General features: G+C 48.1%; 2 protein-coding genes across 3 annotated transcripts in view; one reads left to right on the top strand and one right to left on the bottom strand.

Annotated features, from left to right (window-relative positions):
• The window catches only part of ANKRA2 (ankyrin repeat family A member 2), a 105,605-nt gene extending 104,062 nt beyond the window's left edge, over window positions 1-1,543 (bottom strand). For both annotated transcript variants that reach the window (XM_069224014.1, XM_069224023.1), the window contains exon 1: window positions 936-1,543. The gene's annotated coding sequence lies outside the window, so the exon portion shown is untranslated. The remainder of the gene's footprint in view (window positions 1-935) is intronic.
• Window positions 1,544-1,611: 68 nt separating this feature from the next.
• Window positions 1,612-21,463, top strand: part of UTP15 (UTP15 small subunit processome component) — a 280,270-nt gene continuing 260,418 nt past the window's right edge. The window contains exons 1-2 of the mRNA XM_069224002.1: window positions 1,612-1,745; window positions 1,943-2,264. The gene's annotated coding sequence lies outside the window, so the exon portion shown is untranslated. The remainder of the gene's footprint in view (window positions 1,746-1,942; window positions 2,265-21,463) is intronic.

Raw genomic sequence — 21,463 nt, 5'->3', positions numbered from 1 at the left:
GCTGAGAAATTCACAAGAGTAGGAGGCGGAAGAACACTGGCCAGTAGCCACTGGCAGTGACCAGAAGATGCAGTTCATTCAGATGCCACACAATGGTATTGACGGCAAAGCAGAGCAGAAGTCAACGCAGACCATGTGCCATCCAATCAGAAGCCGGTACATTAGAGCGACATTGGAATAAGCCAATGGTAAATTCAGGTAAGTAAGGGGCAGGTTCTAAGCCCCTTTTAAGGTTTTTTTTTAATTAACAAAGGACTTTGGAAACACAACGCAAGTGTGTGCTATGCAGGCGAAACCTAAAAATAAAGCAATTTTCAGGTGAACAATGGACACCAAATGGTAAACACTAGATGGTAAATTACAGTCAACCATCAGCATGCAATATTCCTGGTCAATACAGCTCTGGTAGGAATCCTTCCTTCAGCTCTCCACACCAGGAACTCCCACAAACATTCAAAGAACAACATTCCACAACGGAAGAAAGAACATTACTAAGTTAAAATTTCGAAGCCCAACATTACAATATCACATAGACTACCGTGCAACACGTCCTTCCCACTCAAACAATGCTTGATGTGGAAATAAAAAAGTGGAGGTACTCAAAATCTCAGGATAACTGTTTGCTACTAAAACGTGATGACGATCTCCCATTAAACTATTGCGCCCTGCCGAAGAGGGCTGGTACTCTCGCTTTCAAACTAAGTATTTGTAATATTTGGCAGTACATGTCGATTTCAAATGCTACCCAGAAATACAACAAACACAAAACTGAAACACATTTGCTTTTGTAAGTTGCCATGTTATGCACTGTGGTTGATTAGGTGTGGCTTAAATCAAGCGTGATACGGCTCTCTTCTATCGTGTCCCGGTCAGATACTGTGATATTATGAATCTGCCCGCCCGCACAGCCCACTGACTTTGTGCCAATAACTCACCAATTCTGTTGTTTTGTCTGGTAGCATTATGTCATCTCCATCAATTTAGCTGTCACCTGCGCTTGCTAACAAAACTGTGCGGGCAGACGGCGCTGACACTGGCGCGCCCATCCAGCATCAAATCAGCGCTCAATCAGGAGCCGGGACGCTGAATAAAAATATCTCTGTTGTTACCCTGCGCTTGTGTTCGTCAGTTCCGCTCCCACGGCACGAAGTTGCCGGGTGAGCACGAATTACTTCCGTGTTTCTCTAAACTGATGACCACTCTGCATGACTCAAAAAGCGAAACCAGTGCGACAGTATTGATCTGTTTTGAGGGCAAATGACAGTTTCAGCGCAGTGTTGTCATTGCCCAGAATTCCATTATTTTGTGAACAGTATTGATCGCGCTCACTATCTTTCTCTGTGTCTGAAATACCACGAGGCTCTCCGCAATCTGATGATGAGTTAAATGAGAAGAAGACGTGCAGATTTTGCTTTAACAGCATATATGTCTCTTTTTGAGGTAACTAAGTAGAATCCTCAATGTTGTCTAACGGTGTTCATGGTTTCAAGGTGGCACAGGTCCTCTGAGGGAGTACATCTCCTCGCCGTCTCTTTTCTATGCCGCTAATAGGATGTTTTCTTCTAAAACGTCTAGAGAGCGAACTAGTAATTTCATCCTGCGCCCAGTGCCATGTTGAGAGTGATTCACTACAGGAACCAGTCACCTCTTCTTTCAAGGAGCTGGAAGTAAATTATTATTTTCTAAACCACTGTCCGTTGTACAGACACTATAGCTTTTGCGTCGCGTTGGCTATTCTTCCAAAAGTAAGTAGTCATTTTTATGTATATGTTATGTAAAAATTGCTAAATAGGGGGGACTGGTTAGATTGATTTTGGATTTTAAAATAAGGGCTTCTTTGTTAGTCACATACCCACTGATGAGTCTCCCAGGATAAATTATTATTGAGCTACGCGTTCTGTACTAACTATTCTGTGCGTAGAATCTACGTTTTGAATTTCAGCTCATATGATATTGAGTTTCTGCACGTCTTACTCGTGTCACCGATAGCCGCACAGCAGATGAAACCATTCTAAGATGGCCGCTACGATACCACTCTCTCTCAACCAGGCCTGGCGTCGAGGCTTGTGACGGCGTCAGAAAGAGACTCCAGGCAGCACCGTTCTTGATGCAAGATGGCGACCTCCGGAGGGAAGTTTCATGCAACGTGATCTAATCATTCGGCAATTAGCACGGGTGTGCCGGACAGCAGGGACCGGTACACCCGAACTTGTTCGTTGGCCGATATCCCAATGCCTTCAAGAACTTGAGTGACAGCTTATCAGGTAATGCATAGCTGAAGCAATCGTGGCGAACCACTGTAGCACCACTGCTCACACGCACACGCTCGGATTGATGTATTTATGTAGTTTAATCACGTTGTCTTTTATCCAATCCAAATAGGTAAACAGCTACGACGGGCATGGCCAGTCTTCTTTCCATAATCCTTCATGTGCATCCTCCTTTTTATTCGAGCAGGAGCGCTAGCACTGCTTCCTACTTAGAGCTACCAAATGTTTTTTTTTTTGTTACCAGGGTTTGGGGACCACATTACACGTCCTTGGATTTATTTAAGGAGCTAAACTAATAATGTTCGCTTTAGTGAAAACTACACCTCACTTACTTTATTTGCCTGGTACTTTTAATTCCATGGCTCCTGTGAACCTGTGACCTACAAATTGGTAACGATACAGCTCCTGTCGATTCTCTTTTAGGTGCCCAGCAGTTTGACATTGTCACGTAATCGTATAACTCCTACTTCCACGATATAGTCATTCGTTTTTTTTCTCAATATTATTAACTGTATACACGTTATCTAAGGTGGGAGGAGGGTCTCTGAAGATGGAATGGTCAAAGAAACGTACTGCCCCAGTTACTTACTGGTAATCTTCATTACCCCTAGTCCATCTCGTCCTCGTCACAGCCACTAGCCAAGTGATCTTACCTCAGAACAGGAATAAAGCAGGAGGATACCTAAAGTCACCCCCACCCACCGTGCCTGGATGTCATAAAGGGGGCTGGCACGCCTGGCTCCTGTGTGTGTGTGTGTGTGTGTGTGTGTATATATATATCCAAGCCGCTTTGTCAAAGGGTTGCAAAAAGGGAGGGTGGGATGTAATGACTGTGACGAGGACGAGATGATCTAAGGGTAACAAAGACTACTGGTAAGCACCTGGGGCATTACCACTACGTCCCTTCTACCAGTCATTACACGAGGTGATGTTACCTCAGAACAAGAAAAACAATGCAGGAGGATCCTGAAATTCAGCTGACTACTCCTGTTTTGTTTTGTGTTTGTATAACGGGACAAAGATGCAGGAGGTCCCTGCTGGGCTTGGGCCATCTTTGGGGCAAGAGAACTCTTCTAGGAATCCTTGCCAAAAGACACGATATATGTAATAAAGGACGTGACTTAAATATGTGAATTGAAACCTTGTGCTAGATCTATTGGTTTTGTCGCTGCCTGATAGCTGTATCAGATAAGTCAGTAACAACAATATGATTGGAAATATGAGACTATGAATTAAACATTTCTGAGGTCTGTGGGTGAGATTGTGGTCTCCATCACTCCTGGTTACCCTTTCACACCACTTTCTATTGCGGTCTCTGACGCTGATAGATACTTTCACCCCTTTTTTCCTGACATCATCTGTGTATCTCACATCTTCTCCTTCATTACCATCTGTTTTCACTCTATCCTGCGTGTTCTTTCTTTAAGTACCTCCCTTCCATCATGGCCTCTAAACACAGCATTTTTTTTAGCCTTGTGAATATTTCAAGTATGTATACTTTCTTCACACACGTTTACATAAAATAGTAATTACAATTAGTACATTGTGATCATCACTGAGTGTGCTTTGCAGAAAGGCCAGAGTTTAGAAGAGCATGTACTTTAAACGCCTTTATGACCCACTGCCAGGCACTGTGAAAAACATACTGCCTTCTTCCTCCCACTTCTAAGCTCTCAAACCCTCCTACAACCTGAATTCTTCCAGACACCTAGAAGTGACTCCGTTCACAGTATGCATTATACAAGGGTCCTATAATTGACATATTAAAAAAAACTCCCGAAACACTACATCTTAGAAAGAGAAATACTCTTAGGGAATGCAAGATGAAGTAAAAACATGTGAAATGGAAACATGAGCTGCAACACTAACATAGTTTACCTAAATAGCTTCTATAATAATTGTTGAGAAAATTATCTGTTTTTCGCTGCAAAGTTAAGGACCTGAATAAAGGACCTGTTAAATTGTTTTTGGTCTGTAACTTTGCAAGACCAGCTTCGCTTAACACCATATATCTACAATTCTTTCACCCAAGCACTGATACCATAAGCAAAGGGAAAGATGTACAAAAACAGCATTATTGAGTGACATTTATAACTAAGGCAGAGAGGAAGATGAAAATGTGCGAACATATGTTTTTAGTAGACTGTAAAAGAAATGCGTGTTAGTTGCAGAATAAATACATAGCATGGGTGGTGGGGAAGAACTAGGTGGCAGACTATAGCTCATTGGCAATAGGTAAAGGATGAAAGATAGTGAGAGGCAAGACAGGGATACATTTACGTAATGCAAAGAAAAATGTGAAAATTGAAACTGATCCTTTGACAAGATGACAGATAGGATGGGATAGAGGTGTTGTGAGTAGGCAGAATGTATCTAAATAGTGTAGTTGAGAACAAAGGGGAGTCCAAGTAACCGAGAATAACAGTAATCCGGGCATGAGAAGATAATGATAGACATTAGAAACGTAGATGTTTGAAAGGTAAGAAAAGAATGGATCTTGCAAAGATTTTAAAACTAGAATTGATAGGTATGAGCCATAGAAGAAATATAAGTAGAGAAATGGTTTGAAAATCATTCTCAGGTTTTTGAAACAGAGATTTTGGGAAGGAGAAAGTGGTGTACAAGGACGAAGGAAATATGTAAAATGTGATGGGGCAGGTAAGAAAACAATTCTGTTTTAGTGGCATTGAGAGGAAGCCAGTGAGATACTATCCAAAAATGAATAGAGGAAAGTCAGTTGGAATTCATTTAATAGGCAGAAGAATCCTAGAAAATAAACACATTTGAAAGTGGTCCACATAAGCAGGACAGTATATGCCAAATTATTAAATAAGACAAGCAAGAGTAGTGTAGGTGCTGAACACACCAGTACAAAGGTCTAAATCAAGGAGGTACCGCATAGACAAAAGGGTTAGTTTTGACAACCCAGAGTGGCTAGAAAGATAGAATACAAGCCAGGAATTTGCAGAGCCTGAAAAATCAAGAGAACTCAGAGTTGCATTTTTTTGTTGTTGTAACACCTCTAAACCCTCTCCTCCAACCCCAACACACTTTTTCAAGTAGGGCACCCACAGCAAAATTTTATAGTCTATAAAATGGAGGGTCGGGTGCAGTGGTCATTAAATCATTTCAGGTGTGCCTTTCATTTAACCCAGAAGAAGATCTAAGAGCAACTTTTTAGAGTTAAGGCAAAGCTATCAAGAGACCCCCACCCCACCACTTCATGTGTGACATTTTGAGACAGTCCTGTTATTTTTTTTTTTAACCAGCAACATTTGCAGCCTGGGCTTTAAGCTGAGGCAAAGTTAAAAAAAAAAAAAAAGTTGGTAGGCAGCAAATTAGCTCCCCATCTGCTATCAGTGTATCATGAAAGCAGGCAAAATGTTGCATTGCCACATGACCAACAATTGTCCACAATCGTGGTCAGCGTAAGGAAGGGAAGCCAATGGAAGAATGCCTCCTATAGGCCAATATCGCTTCTAACCGTGGAAGCTAAAATCCTAGCAAAGGTCCTAGCCATGTGGTAAATTAAGGTGATCCAAACACCCATCCATCCGGACAAATTGGGCTTTATGCCTCACAGAAGTACAGCCCTCAACTTCTGCCGCCTACAAGAAGTACTGGGAAGATAGTCTGACCTAGAAGAGTGAGCACTGGTGCCATGACTGGATGCTAAGATGGTATTACACATGGTCGAGTGGCATTATATCTTTGAAATTGTGATAAAATTTAGCTTTAGCCCCAATTTAATTGCCTGGGTCAGGTTACTCTGCGACGACCCAATGGCGCAAATGAGAGTCCATAGTAGCCATTCCTGAGAATTCCGACTACAGAGGGGTACGCAGCAGGGTTTTCCCCTGTCTCTATTGGCCTTCGTGTTGGCATTAGAGCCGCAGGCTGCCTGGATGTGTCAGGATCTGCTGGTCATAGGTCTGAACTGGGAAAAGCAATGAGAGGGTAGGATATCCTTGTACGCAGATGATGTGTTACTCTGTGTGACCGGACCCAGAGCTCACCCTGGACAGGCTGATGCAGATCATCAGAACCCCTGGTGAATACTCGGGATACACCAGAAACTGGCACAAATCCATACTATTCCCTCTAAAATGGCAAATACTGTGGTAGCCACGTGACTGTGCGGTGACAATCTCAACCATAGGCTTCTGCTATATGGGGCTGCGCCAAGACTTACACTGCTCGAGGTGTTTGCTACTTTCCCTGTTGGGCTGTGCAGCACTCTTTAAGATGCCAAACCTGCCCCACTTCCTATACTCCCTACAAAACTCCCCATATGAGGTCCCAGAGTCCTACTTCAGGGCTGTTGATAGTGAAGTCCGTACACTAGTTTGGAATGCTGGTCTAGTGAGAAAAGACCTTCCCAAATTAACAAGGGGTTAGTTAGATGGAAGCATAGCGCTGCCGGATATACATAAATATTATTGGGCCGCACAGTTAATCGCGGTTAACCACTGGCCCTTCCACCGACAGGCTGAATCTGACAATTAAATGGAACAAGGAGTGCTGGGTCCCTGGGGCTACATGGGAGCCCTCAGTGGAGGCTCTGCGCCGCGGATCTTGCCGGACGCCATGCTGTCAGTAGTCCGCCTGTGGCACAATGCCTCAGCGTATTTGGGGTGGAAAGCAAAGCGTACACACATGACTCCCTCCCCCAGCTTTGGAACACAGCGGCTCTGGGGGCCCTGTGGAGGCAACCTGGGGTCACTAAATTGGACCTGATAAGAGTATCCAGAATAGACTATCTTTGGGCTAATGGAGATGTCATACCCTAGGCCGAACTACTGTAAGACCACCAACTTGCTTCCCCTGAGAAATTCAGGTACCTACAGATCTGTCACACACCTAAAACCGTCATCCCTAGTGGAACACACATTTCCAAGTCCTCGCTGCTTGAGGATCGTCTATTAGACAACTACATGTCACACAAAGCCACTTCCGTGACTTATTGGGAAAAAAAAAAAGCGTAATCAAGCTCCAAACACATTAACACAAGTGTGAGAGCAGTGGGCACTAGACGTGGAAGAGCTAAAGGGTGGAGAGTGGGAGGAAGGCTTAGCAGCCTCTAGAGAAATATCCATTCAATAAGGGTTCAGATTCACCCAGCTTCACTTGCTACATCACTCCTACTATGCCTGCACTATGAAGGTAAAGATGTGTAGGATAAGCGATGTGGACTGTGGCTGAGGGCAATTTTTTTTCATATTTGTTGGGATTACCGTGAAATATAAAGGTATTGTGTGGCAAAAGTAGGCTGCCTAAAATGGAGGGTGGGGAGGGTGTCATTGTGTCAGTGAAGCAATGTATTCTAAGTGTATAAGAAAGCACTGTAGTGGGCAGATCACAAGGGCGGTGGATGATGCTGTGTAAGGAAATGCCTCCTTGGCATAGTTACCCCCTGACTTTTTGCCTTTGCTGATGCTATGTTTTGAATTGAAAGTGTGCTGAGGCCTGCTAACCAGGCCCCAGCACCAGTGTTCTTTCCCTAACCTGTACTTTTGTTTCACAATTGGCACACCCTGGCATCCAGGTAAGTCCCTTGTAACTGGTACCCCTGGTACCAAGGGCCCTGATGCCAGGGAAGGTCTCTAAGGGCTGCAGCATATCTTGTGCCACCCTGGGGACCCCTCACTCAGCACAGACACACTGCTTGCCAGCTTGTGTGTGCTGGTGAGGACAAAACGAGTAAGTCGACATGGCACTCCCCTCAGGGTGCCATGCCAACCTCACACTGCCTATGCAGTATAGATAAGTCACCCCTCTAGCAGGCCTTACAGCCCTAAGGCAGGGTGCACTATACCATAGGTGAGGGCACCAGTGCATGAGCACTGTGCCCCTACAGTGTCTAAGCAAAACCTTAGACGTTGTAAGTGCAGGGTAGCCATAAGAGTATATGGTCTGGGAGTCTGTCAAACACGAACTCCACAGCACCATAATGGCTACACTGAAAACTGGGAAGTTTGGTATCAAACTTCTCAGCACAATAAATGCACACTGATGCCAGTGTACATTTTATTGTAACATACACCCCAGAGGGCACCTTAGAGGTGCCCCCTGAAACCTTAACCAACTACCCGTGTAGGCTGACTGGTTTTAGCAGCCTGCCACACTCGAGACATGTTGCTGGCCACATGGGGAGAGTTCCTTTGTCACTCTGTGGCTAGTAACAAAGCCTGCACTGGGTGGAGATGCTTATCACCTCCCCCTTGCAGGAGCTGTAACACCTGGCGGTGAGCCTCAAAGGCTCACCCCCTTTATTACAGCACCACAGGGCATTCCAGCTAGTGGAGTTGCCCACCCCCTCCGGCCACGGCGCCACTTTTGGCGGCAAGGCCGGAGGAGATCATGAGAAAAACAAGGAGGAGTCACTGGCCAGTCAAGACAGCCCCTAAGGTGTCCTGAGCTGAGGTGACTCTTAACTTTTAGAAATCCTCCATCTTGCAGATGGAGGATTCCCCCAATAGGGATAGGACTGTGACCCCCTCCCCTTGGGAGGAGGCACAAAGAGGGTGTACCCACCCTCAGGGCTAGTAGCCATTGGCTACTAACCCCCCAGACCTAAACACGCCCTTAAATTTAGTATTTAAGGGCTCCCCAGAACCTAGGAACTCAGATTCCTGCAACCTAAGAAGAAGAGGACTGCTGAGCTGGAAAACCCTGCAGAGAAGACAGAGACACCAACTGCTTTGGCCCCAGCTCTACCGGCCTGTCTCCCCACACCTAAAGACACTGCTCCAGCGACGCTTTCCCCAGGACCAGCGACCTCTGAATCCTCAGAGGACTGCCCTGCTCTAAAAGGACCAAGGAACTTCTGAGAACAGCGGCTCTGTTCATCCAAGACTGCAACTTTGTTTCCAAAGAAGCAACTTCAAGACAACTGCATTTCCCGCCAGAAGCGTGAGACTTGCAACTCTGCACCCGACGCCCCCAGCTCGACTTGTGGAGAAACAACACTTCAGGGAGGACTCCCCGGCGACTCCAAGACTGTGAGTAACCAAAGTTGTCCCCCCTGAGCCCCCACAGCGACGCCTGCAAAGGGAATCCCGAGGCTCCCCCTGACCGCGACTGCCTGACTCTCGGATCCCGACGCCTGGAAAAGACCCTGCACCCGCAGCCCCCAGGACCTGAAGGATCGGAACTCCAGTGCAGGAGTGACCCCCAGGAGGCTCTCTCCCTTGCCCAGGTGGTGGCTACCCCGAGGAGCCCCCCCCCCCTTGCCTGCCTGCATCGCTGAAGAGACCCCTTGGTCTCCCATTGATTCCAATTGAAAACCCGACGTGTGTTTGCACACTGCACCCGGCCGCCCCCGTGCTGCTGAGGGTGTACTTTCTGTGCTAACTTGTGTCCCCCCGGTGCCCTACAAAACCCCCCTGATCTGCCCTCCGAAGACGCTGGTACTTACCTGCTGGCAGACTGGAACCGGGGCACCCCCTTCTCCATTGAAGCCTATGTGTTTTGGGCACCACTTTGAACTCTGCACCTGACCGGCCCTGAGCTGCTGGTGTGGTAACTTTGGAGTTGCTCTGAACCCCCAACGGTGGGCTACATTGGACCCAAACTTGAACCCCGTAGGTGGTTCACTTACCTGCAAAAACTAACAATTACTTACCTCCCCTAGGAACTGTGAAAATTGCACTGTCTAGTTTTAAAATAGCCATATGTGTTTTATTTGAAAAGTATATATGCTATTGTGATTATTCAAAGTTCCTAAAGTACTTACCTGCAATACCTTTCATGCAAAGTATTACATGTAGAATTTGAACCTGTGGTTCTTAAAATAAACTAAGAAAATATATTTTTCTATACAAAAACCTATTGGCCTGGAATTGTCTCTGAGTGTGTTCCTCATTTATTGCCTGTGTGTATGTACAACAAATGCTTAACACTACTCCTTTGATAAGCCTACTGCTCGACCACACTACCACAAAATAGAGCATTAGTATTATCTCTTTTTGCCACTATCTTACCTCTAAGGGGAACCCTTGGACTCTGTGCATACTATTCCTTACTTTGAAATAGTGCATACAGAGCCAACTTCCTACATGCTGGTACTGGCGCTTGTCAAGAAAAATATTGCAAGATTATGTGGGGCAGACCTGAAGGCATGGAAAGGTGACATGGACTGGTGCATGATGGCAGAGTGGGTGGTGTATAAAAGTAGAGGTTGGCCCCATAAGTGTGGCAAGATTTGGAATGGTTGGAATCTATATCGAGGTAATATATGTGACTCAATGGATAGACCTGAGGATGGAATGCAGTATCCTGGGGGCACTGTGCAAGTGCTATGTCAACAGGGAGAGGTACGGGGAGGAAATTACATGGAGGGGTCTTAGGGGCTCACGTTGTGATGTAATGCATGACAATGTTATACTTTAAATGTCAATAAAAAGATTGGTTAAAAAAAAGACAAGCTGTAAAATATAGCTTGCTGTATGCTAAATGTTAGGAACACTGGTTCTGATTGTTGGATTCTGAAGGTAAAGAGGAAGAGGCATTGTAGCATTCTTGACTTTACTTTCTGCCTCTTATGTCTCATGTTGATTGTAGAACACTGGAAAGAGTAGCTAATGCCGAGCTAGGGTGCTTCTGTGCAGAGCTAGTCATTCAGCTCCCTGCTGTTTAAGAGCAGAATCCTGTCATTTAAGCTTGCACACTGTTGACTGATGGGTGTTCGTGTTATGCATATATGCAAAAATTGGCAAATTCTATTCTAGCACCAGTGGCTATATCTAGTAATAATAAACTGTTCCCGGGGGAATGATTGTAATCCCAGTCAGTATTGAGTGTGGGTCCAAGCTTTTCACTCTTCTCTGAATGTTGAAGTTGCCCTCTGTTTTTGGATGGGCATGTGTTGACCTGACAAAGTTGGCATCTGCAACGAGTTTGTGGCCACAGCATAAGATATTGTTTGATGTTGGATGGTTCAGGGCAGGCAGGTGAATTTGCATGGTTCAGAGAGTGTCTTAGAACAAGGAAATGCTAAAAAGCTGAGTAGGTTGACATCAACAAAACACCCCAAACGTCTTCTGGAAGCACCAATACAACCACTGTCAGGAAAGGGCCAGCTAAAACCATTGGCTGGGTCTTTTTCTGTCTTGATATATATAAATCACAGAGATCTCTTTCCCGCTGTTGGGCTGTACCCAGTGGTATAAATATTTTGCTCAGGTGAAGGAAAGCTACAAGGGGCCATGATATAGAAAAGCATTGTTAGGCCTCAAGTATCCCATTTAGCATCGATGTTTAATTCCATGCTCTTTTTCTCTTCAATTATGTATTTGATTATTTGTACAATTTCAGTAGTGTCTTTAATGCATGTGTTAAATATGTGTGTGTATTTAAACAAATAGTCTCTGTAAAGAAATGGCTCCCTGTTGCAGTTACCCCCCACTTTTTGCCTGATACTGATGCTGACTTGACTGAGAAGTGTGCTGGGACCCTGCTAACCAGGCCCCAGCACCAGTGTTCTTTCACCTAAAATGTACCATTGTCTCCACAATTGGCACAACCCTGGCACCCAGGTAAGTCCCTTGTAACTGGTACCCCTGGTACCAAGGGCCCTGATGCCAGGGAAGGTCTCTAAGGGCTGCAGCATGACTTATGCCACCCTAGGGACCCCTCACTCAGCACAGACACACTGCTTGCCAGCTTGTGTGTGCTGGTGGGGAGAAAATGACTAAGTCGACATGGCACTCCCCTCAGGGTGCCATGCCAACCTCACACTGCCTGTGGCATAGGTAAGTCACCCCTCTAGCAGGCCTTACAGCCCAAAGGCAGGGTGCACTATACCACAGGTGAGGGCATATGTGCATGAGCACTATGCCCCTACAGTGTCTAAGCAAAACCTTAGACATTGTAAGTGCAGGGTAGCCATAAGAGTATATGGTCTGGGAGTCTGTCAAAAACGAACTCCACAGCTCCATAATGGCTACACTGAATACTGGGAAGTTTAGTATCAAACTTCTCAGAATAATAAACCCACACTGATGCCAGTGTTGGATTTATTAAAAAATGCACACAGAGGGCATCTTAGAGATGCCCCCTGTATTTTACCCAATTGTTCAGTGCAGGACTGACTGGTCTCTGCCAGCCTGCTGCTGAGAGACGAGTTTCTGACCCCATGCGGTGAGAGCCTTTGTGCTCTCTGAGAACAGAAACAAAGCCTGCTCTGGGTGGAGGTGCTTCACACCTCCCCCCTGCAGGAACTGTAACACCTAGCAGTGAGCTTCAAAGGCTCAAGCTTTGTGTTACAATGCCCAAGGGCACTCCAGCTAGTGGAGATGCCTGCCCCCTGGACCCAGCCCCCACTTTTGGCGGCAAGTCCAGGAGAGATCATGAGAAAAACAAGGAGGAGTCACTGGCCAGTCAGGACAGCCCCTAAGGTGTCCTGAGCTGAGGTGACTCTGACTTTTAGAAATCCTCCATCTTGTAGAAGGAGGATTCCTCCAATAGGAATAGGGATGTGCCCCCCTCCCCTCAGGGAGGAGGCACAAAGAGGGTGTACCCACCCTCAAGGACAGTAGCCATTGGCCTCCCAGACCTAAACACACCCCTAAATTCAGTATTTAGGGGCTCCCCAGAACCTAGGAACTCAGATTCCTGCAACTTACCGAAGAAGAGGACTGCTGAGCTGAAAAACCCCTGCAGAAGAAGAAAGAAGACACCAACTGCTTTGGCCCCAGTCCTACCAGCCTGTCTCCTGCCTTCAGAAGAAAACTGCTCCAGCGACGCTTTCCCTGGGACCAGCGACCTCTGAATCCTCAGAGGACTGCCCTGCTTCCAAGAGACCAAGAAACTCCAGAGAACAGCGGCCCTGTTCAACAAAGACTGCAACTTTGTATCCAGAGGAGCAGATTTAAAGACCCCTGCAATCCCCGCAAGAAGCGTGAGACTTGCAACACTGCACTCGGCGACCCCGACTCGACTGGTGGAGAACCAACACCTCCGGGAGGACCCTCCGGCGACTCCGAGACTGTGAGTAACTAAAGTTGTCCCCCCTGAGCCCCCACAGCGACGCCTGCAGAGGGAATCCCCAGGCTCCCCTGACCGCAACTGCCCGACTCTAAAATCCCGACGGCTGGAAAAGACCCTGCACCCGCAGCCCCCAGCACCTGAAGGATCGGAACTCCAGTGCAGGAGTGACCCCCAGGAGGCCCTCTCCCTTGCCCAGGTGGTGGCTACCCCGAGGAGCCCCCCCCCCTTGCCTGCCTGCATCGCTGAAGAGACCCCTTGGTCTCTCATTGAAACCTATTGAAAACCCGACGCGTGTTTGCACACTGCACCCGGCCGCCCCAGTGCCGCTGAGGGTGTACTTTTTGTGTTCCTGAGACCCACCTCACAGTAAGTACCCCCCACCTCCCAGCCCCTCGCTCTGCCCCGCGCTACTCACCCTCTCTCCTGCTCCTGCTTCTTTTCTTCTTTTCTGTTCTTCCTCCTCGCTCCTCGTCTGTAATCTTCTTCTGTACTCTTCTTTTCCCCGTCTTCTCTCTTCTTCTCTTCTTCCTCATCTTCTTCTGTGGTCTTCTGCCTTCTGTTCTTCGTTTTCTCTGTGTTCTTCTGTGTTCTGTGTTCTTCTGTGTTCTTCTGTGTTCTTCTGTGTTCTTCTGTGTTCTTCTGTGTTCTTCTGTGTTCTTCTGTGTTCTTCTGTGTTCTTCTGGTCTTCCTGGTCTTTCCGGTCTTTCCGGTCTTTCCGGTCTTCTGCCTTCGGCTCTTCTGCCTCCTCCGTCTTCTTCTCCCCGCGCCTGCCCTCCTGCTCCTGCCTCATCCCCCTCCCTCACTCGCCTCCCCCCTCTCTATCACCCCTATCTAACCCGTTCACTATCTACCTCCCTCACTCCTCCTATCTACCTATCTCTCTATCCCACTATCTACCTCCCTCACTCTCCACCTCCTCCTATCTATCGATTTCTCTATCTCTCCCCCCTTCCCGCCACCCCCTCTATTACCTATCTTCCTATCCTCTCACTCTACCTCTCACCCACCTCTACAACCCCCCTCCCCTATCTTCACAACCCTACTCCTATCTTTCTCCCTAATCTCCTAAACCTCCTAACACTCACCCCCCTCCACCTTTAATCCCCCCTCCCCCAGCTCTTCTCACTCTACCTGTCCCCCCCCTCCCTCGCGCTTTCCCGCCGCGACCTCCTGCACGCTCCAGCTCCCATTCGCCCCCAGCTGACCCCTCCCCCCCCCCTCCTACCTCATATGGCGGCCGCTGGCGCGCCGGAGGCAAGCCTGTCTGCGCCTGGCCCGCGCCCAGCGCCACTACCCCTGGTCCCCAGCTCTCCCAAGCCCCGCTGATCCGCTACGACCCCACCACCCTCCACACCCTCAACCCAGGACGCTCCAACACCTGCTTCCAAGCTCACCCCAAACGCACCCATGGACCCTTCGCCTGCAACTCCTGCAAACGCATCTTCCACCACGCAACTACCACGACCACAAGCCCACGCGCCATCAACCACCTCAAGTGCATCCTGGTCAACGCTCGTTCCGTCCACAAGCACGCCGTTGAACTCTGGGACCTCCTGGACTCCACAGCCCCGGACGTCGCCTTCATCACGGAGACCTGGATGAACGCCTCCTCTGCTCCAGACATCACCACCGCCATCCCCAAAGGCTACAAGATCTCCAGAAAAGACCACACCAACCAAGTAAGAGGAGGTATCGCCATCGTCTTCGAAGACTCAATCAGCGTCACCACCTCCACCGAAGACACCCCTCTCGCCGCTGAACACATGCATTTTCAGATTCGCACCGACCCGAGGACCACCCCCAGAGGATCCCTCGTCTACCGTCCTCCCGGACCGCGCGCCCCATTCAGCGACGCCATCGCCGACTTCATCTCCCCGCACACCCTCGCCTCACCGGACTACATCCTCCTAGGCGACCTCAACTTTCATCTGGAACAAAACAACGACCCCAACACCACCACTCTGCTCGACAACCTCGCCAACCTCGGCCTCAAACAACTGGTGAACACCGCCACCCACATCGCCGGACACACGCTCGACCCTATCTTCTCCGCCAGCAAACACATCTTCTTCAGCCACACCTCCGCTCTACACTGGACTGACCACAGCTGTGTCCACTTCACATTCCGACGCGAGACACGCCACCTCCGCACTCAACCCATCCCTCGTCGACAGTGGAACAAGATCCCCGAAGAGCAACTCTTCTCCGCACTCGCCACCAACCCACCCTCACCACCGACCCCAACGACGCAGCCCTCAGCCTCACAAACTGGATCTCCAACTGCGCAGACAACCTTGCTCCCCTCAAACGCACGCATCGACAGACCAACACCAAAAAACCTCTCTGGTTCTCTGACACCCTCAAAGAATCAAAGAAAACTTGTCGCGCTCTCGAGAAGGCCTGGCGCAAGGACCACACCGCTGACAACATGACCGCCCTCAAGAACGCTACCCGTGAACACCACAACCTGATCCGCGCTGCTAAAAGGAACTTTTTCACCGACAGACTGGACAAAAACAGCCACAACAGCAGAGAACTCTTCAGCATCGTCAAGGAGTTCTCCAACCCCAACGCCGTCACGCCCTCACAGGATTTGTGCGAATCCCTCGCCACCTTCTTCCACCGCAAGATCAGCGACCTCCACGACAGCTGCGGACACCAGACCCAACCAAACTCCACCGAACCTGCACCCCCGACCATCACCCTCAACAACTGGACCCACATCAACACTGAAGAAACCAAATCCACCATGAACTCTATCCACTCCGGCGCCCCTTCGGACCCCTGCCCTCACTTCATCTTTAACAAAGCCGACGACGACATCGCCCCGCACCTCCAGGCCGTCATCAACTCTTCTTTTTCTTCTGCTACCTTCCCCGAATGCTGGAAACACGCCGAAGTCAACGCCCTACTAAAGAAACCTACGGCTGACCCGAGCGACCTGAAAAACTTCCGCCCCATCTCTCTCCTGCCTTTCCCAGCCAAGGTAATAGAGAAGACAGTCAACAAACAGCTGACCACCTTCCTGGAAAACAACAACCTGCTCGACCCTTCACAAACCGGATTCCGAACCAACCACAGCACGGAAACCGCCCTCATCTCAGTCACAGACGACATCAGAACCCTGATGGACAACGGTGAAACAGTCGCCCTCATTCTCCTCGACCTTTCGGCTGCTTTCGACACCGTCTGTCACCGCACCCTAATCACCCGCCTCCGCTCCACCGGGATCCAAGGCCAGGCCCTGGAATGGATCGCCTCCTTCCTCTCATACCGTTCCCAAAGAGTTTACCTCCCTCCGTTTCGCTCAGTACCCACCAAGATCATCTGCGGCGTACCCCAAGGCTCATCACTCAGCCCGACACTCTTCAATGTCTACATGAGCCCCCTCGCCAACATCGTACGCAAGCACGACATCATCATCACCTCCTACGCCGACGACACCCAACTTATACTCTCCCTCACTAAGGACCCCGCCAGCGCCAAGACCAACCTACAAGAGGGTATGAAGGACGTCGCAGATTGGATGAGGCTCAGCCGCCTAAAGCTGAACTCTGAAAAAACGGAAGTCCTCATCCTCGGCAACACCCCGTCCGCCTGGGACGACTCCTGGTGGCCCACGGCACCTCACCGGCCCCCGCAGACCACGCCCGCAACCTCGGCTTCATCTTGGACCCTCTTCTCACCATGACCAAGCAAGTCAACGCCGAGTCCTCCACCTGCTTCCTCACCCTCCGCATGCTCCGCAAGATCTTCCGCTGGATCCCCGCCGACACTAGAAAAACCGTGACCCACGCCCTCGTCACGAGCCGCCTGGACTACGGCAACACACTCTACGCTGGGACCACAGCCAAACTCCAAAATTACCTGCAACGCATTCAAAACACCTCGGCCCGCCTCATCCTCGACGTACCCCGCAACAGCCACATCTCCGCACACCTGAGACACCTGCATTGGCTCCCAGTCAGCAAAAGGATCACCTTTCGACTTCTCACCCACGCACACAAAGCCCTCCACGACAAGGGACTGGAATACCTCAACCGACGCCTCAGCTTCTACGTCCCCACCCGCCTCCTCCGTTCCTCTGGCCTCGCACTCGCTTCCGTCCCTCGCATCCGCCGCTCCACGGCGGGTGGAAGATCTTTCTCCTTCCTGGCGGCCAGGACCTGGAACTCCCTCCCCACCAGCCTCAGGACCACCCAGGACCACTCCGCTTTCCGGAGACTCCTAAAGACCTGGCTTTTCGAGCAGCAGTAACCCCCTCTTTCCCCTAGCGCCTTGAGACCCGCACGGGTGAGTAGCGCGCTTTATAAATGTTAATGATTTGATTTGATTTGAACCCCGTAGGTTCAAATGAGATATTACATGTAGAATTTGAACCTGTGGTTCTTAAAATAAACTAAGAAAATATATTTTTCTATACAAAAACCTATTGGCCTGGAATTGTCTCTGAGTGTGTGTTCCTCATTTATTGCCTGTGTGTATGTACAACAAATGCTTAACACTACTCCTTTGATAAGCCTACTGCTCGACCACACTACCACAAAATAGAGCATTAGTATTATCTCTTTTTGCCACTATCTTACCTCTAAGGGGAACCCTTGGACTTTGTGCATACTATTCCTTACTTTGAAATAGTGCATACAGAGCCAACTTCCTACAGTCAGTGTGTGTGTGTGTGTGTGTGTCTCTCTCTCTCTCTCTCTCTTCTCTCTCTCTTTCTCTCTCTCTTTCTCTCTCTCTTTCTCTCTCTCTCTCTCTCTTTCTCTCTCTCTCTTTCTCTCTCTCTCTTTCTCTCTCTCTCTTTCTCTCTCTCTTTCTCTCTCTCTTTCTCTCTCTCTTTCTCTCTCTCTTTCTCTCTCTCTTTCTCTCTCTCTTTCTCTCTCTCTTTCTCTCTCTCTCTCTCTCTCCCCCCCCCCCCTCCAAAAATGGGTATTCCAAGCATTCTTAAATTGCTTTTTAGCAGCAGACCAGATAACTCACAGGCTGTTAAATCTGATCGTTCTGTCACAGTTAAGCTCTTACTTGTGGTTTGAATTCTCCAAGTATTTCTCATGTGCCTCATGAACGTATCTATATGTGTCATTCTGTACTTAGTGGTTTGTGAATCTTGAAATAATAACCATCAGTTGCCTGAACTCTGGTGATTTGCAGTGAATTATGGCAACGTATCCTCTTTTGTTTGAAATTGGGATTCCGTGTCCTTGGTGATTTTTTTTTTCATGGGTGTAGGAGTTTGTATCATGAATCCTTAACTTACCACCCTCTACTTCACCAACTCTTCCCACTCGTGTGTCCTCGGAGTGTCCTCCGAGCCAGAGCACATCTTGGCTCTCACTTTCCCCAACTTGTTATAGCTCTGCATAACTTGTACAGGACTTGTGGGACTGCTCCTGAAATGTAACAACAGTTGCAACATAGCAGCATTATGGTAACACAGCAACATGTCAGTGATAAACAGCAACACAGCAGCATAACAATCACTAAGCAACCACATGGTGGTGGTAGTGGATACGATCTCCTCTCCATGCAGTGGGGTGGAATGGAGTTTCTTTGACAGGCAGTGAGCACGGCTGTCGTAGCGAGCAGCTGCAGAGTGCGAGCCCCGGGCCCTCACAGAAACGGCCCTGCTAAGTTTGGGTGTAGCTTGTGAGTGATCCTGGTGTGCCCCACTCACCCCCGTGCATGCTCCACTCCTTTTTATTAAAATTCCAACACTGTTGCTACACGCTGCAGTAGGTCTGCGGGCCAGGTGGTAAGACTGTTGGGCCCTGCACTTGCAGCTGTTCTTCGTGGCCTAAAGCTGAAGTCGATGTAGAACTTTGAAGGTGAGCCAGACCATTCATTGACCATCGATTCATCTTTGCATTAGTATATCTGTCAAGGAAAAGAAGAAAAGCTGTCAGAGTCAAGCCAATCTACCCCCACACACACCGAAATACTCCAAGGCCAGCGGCAGACAGTAATCATGAAGACAGGAAGGGTCAGACTCCACACAGGGCAAAAACCCAGGAATCGAAAGAAGGTGCAAAAGAAAATGGAGGTCACCGAATCAGCATCCCATAGGGATAGGCTTGAACAATTTACTTAACTAATCACCCCTTTGCAAGCGTTTTTTTACGAACCCAGGCAGCACTGGCAAGTTTGCATTCCTAAACGATCCATCTGCTGTTATATACTCAAAAACTGGAGGTTTTGAGGGTCTTCCAACCCCTCTTGCTCCTTTAAAGCTAGCCTCCTCTCTGATTCAGTTGGACACACGTCTTGGCCAGCCATTAGATGCTACTCCTTTAAAGCTAGTATCCTCTCTGACTCATTTGGAACCATGTCCTGACCAGTCTCCAGATTTGTATGGCACAAGGGGGGTGGGGTCTAGTAAACACCTGTCCCAAAACGCCAAACAGTAGACAAACACTGTTATGATTAAGGCCCTGATTCATACAACCAACAGTGAGGAATTACATCTGCCTCAAGAACCGAGTGATCGAAATCCACAGCAGTATGCCACATTGGGCACCACTAAAGTTATGGTCCATACAGACAATTCCCAAGAACCATAACTACTCGCTGACCAAAAAGATCAGATGAAGGAAACTAGCGGTTTCTAAAACACAAAGACTGTTCCAAAAAATAAATAAATGCATATCTGTTGCAACAAACCTTTCAACCATTAACAGGAACGCAGCTCACCAGCACTTTAATGCCAAGGCTGCTTCAAAGCTCAGTTACATCGGGCACAAAACCCAGAAACACAGCAAGTAACGTTGTTGTCATTACCAGTGGTGAGATGGAGGACTCCTGGCTACATTCAATCTCTATAACAAATGATGAGGAACTATGCAAACTATGTAGCTGAAAACTTTTAATATAACTAACATGTTGTGTCCAACCCCGCAAGACCAGATTTTAACTCAAACACCTTGGCGGCCGCAAGAAGTCTATCACACTAAACTCAAATACGATATTACCATTGTTAATAGAAATCTCAAGGGGTTTGAGTGCCCAACCCGATGAGGGCAGCCCCATCAAGGGGAAGAATAAGGGTAATCTCAGGGTTAATTTGAATAGTAACAGTAGTGGTTGCCTAGGCAAGGCCATGTCAGGGGATCATTCACAGCTGCACTCTTCTTTATTAAGCACTCTGCAAGCTTCAATTACAGCGTTAAATATGCAGACAGACCTTCAGATCGACTTCCTGAATATAAGGCGACACACATTGCAGGTATTGATGTTTAAATGGACTAGCTAATTCATGGGTCATCTACTGTCAAGGCTGCAACAGACCAGCTCCAACAAGATGCCTGCAAATGTGGACCATTCATTCATAAACTGAGTACTCACCATCCATTCTAACAAACATTCTGGAAGAGCTAAAAACTAGCAATAAAAAACCTTTTTTCAGCCATTTACCCTTCTGCCTAAACAGCCCAATCCAACTACATCCAATTTAAACTCAATGGTGAATTGTCCAACACACACAGTATTCTTCTCCCTGCACAAGTAGTCGTAAACTGGCAACAACATCAGCTAATTAAAGACCTAAATTTAAGGATCAAAGAACTGCCTCTAACACCAGACTCCTGCGGTGCCCCAGGGATTCATATATCAAGTGAGCGGACGATTCAGCCCGCAGTCCCCTTATTATCTCAGGTAGCTGAACCTTGCATGTCCGTGCCTGAGGTGCTAACTAAAAGACAGGAAACATGCCAGGAAGGCGAGGAAAAACCCCACTTGTGGTGACTTTGGTAGCAACTTTTATTCCATATTTGTGGCTGTCACCAAGGCAACTTCAAAAGCTTACAGCCTCTAAATCCTTACAGACAACAAATGTTACCACACAGTCCATAGGTGATGGCGTTCTACTGACAGTTTCACCCTCCAGTCCAAATCAGACAGTGCTCAGGGCTGGGGAATCACAACCCTCAAGTCCCCCAGTTTGAAGTCACTGATGGCAGTGCAGGCTGACTTGCATCTAAAAAAAAATCTAGTGAGCCAGGAACTCTCTCTGCAGCACATGTCGTAACCAGTTCAAAATCTGTGGATCCTAAGTCGCCTACACAACAGCTGTCTAGTTTAGTTCAGTCCATGCAGGGCTCTCAAATAGTGCCTTTATCAACATCAACAGAACCTGCGGATGTTAAACAGACTGATGTATTGGGAAATAAGCCGTGGTTGTCCCGCCCTCTTGCAAGCCAAGATAACAC

This window comes from Pleurodeles waltl, chromosome 1_1, assembly GCF_031143425.1.
Source record: "Pleurodeles waltl isolate 20211129_DDA chromosome 1_1, aPleWal1.hap1.20221129, whole genome shotgun sequence".
Taxonomy (NCBI): domain Eukaryota; kingdom Metazoa; phylum Chordata; class Amphibia; order Caudata; family Salamandridae; genus Pleurodeles; species Pleurodeles waltl.
This window is presented reverse-complemented; position numbering and strand designations above follow the sequence as displayed.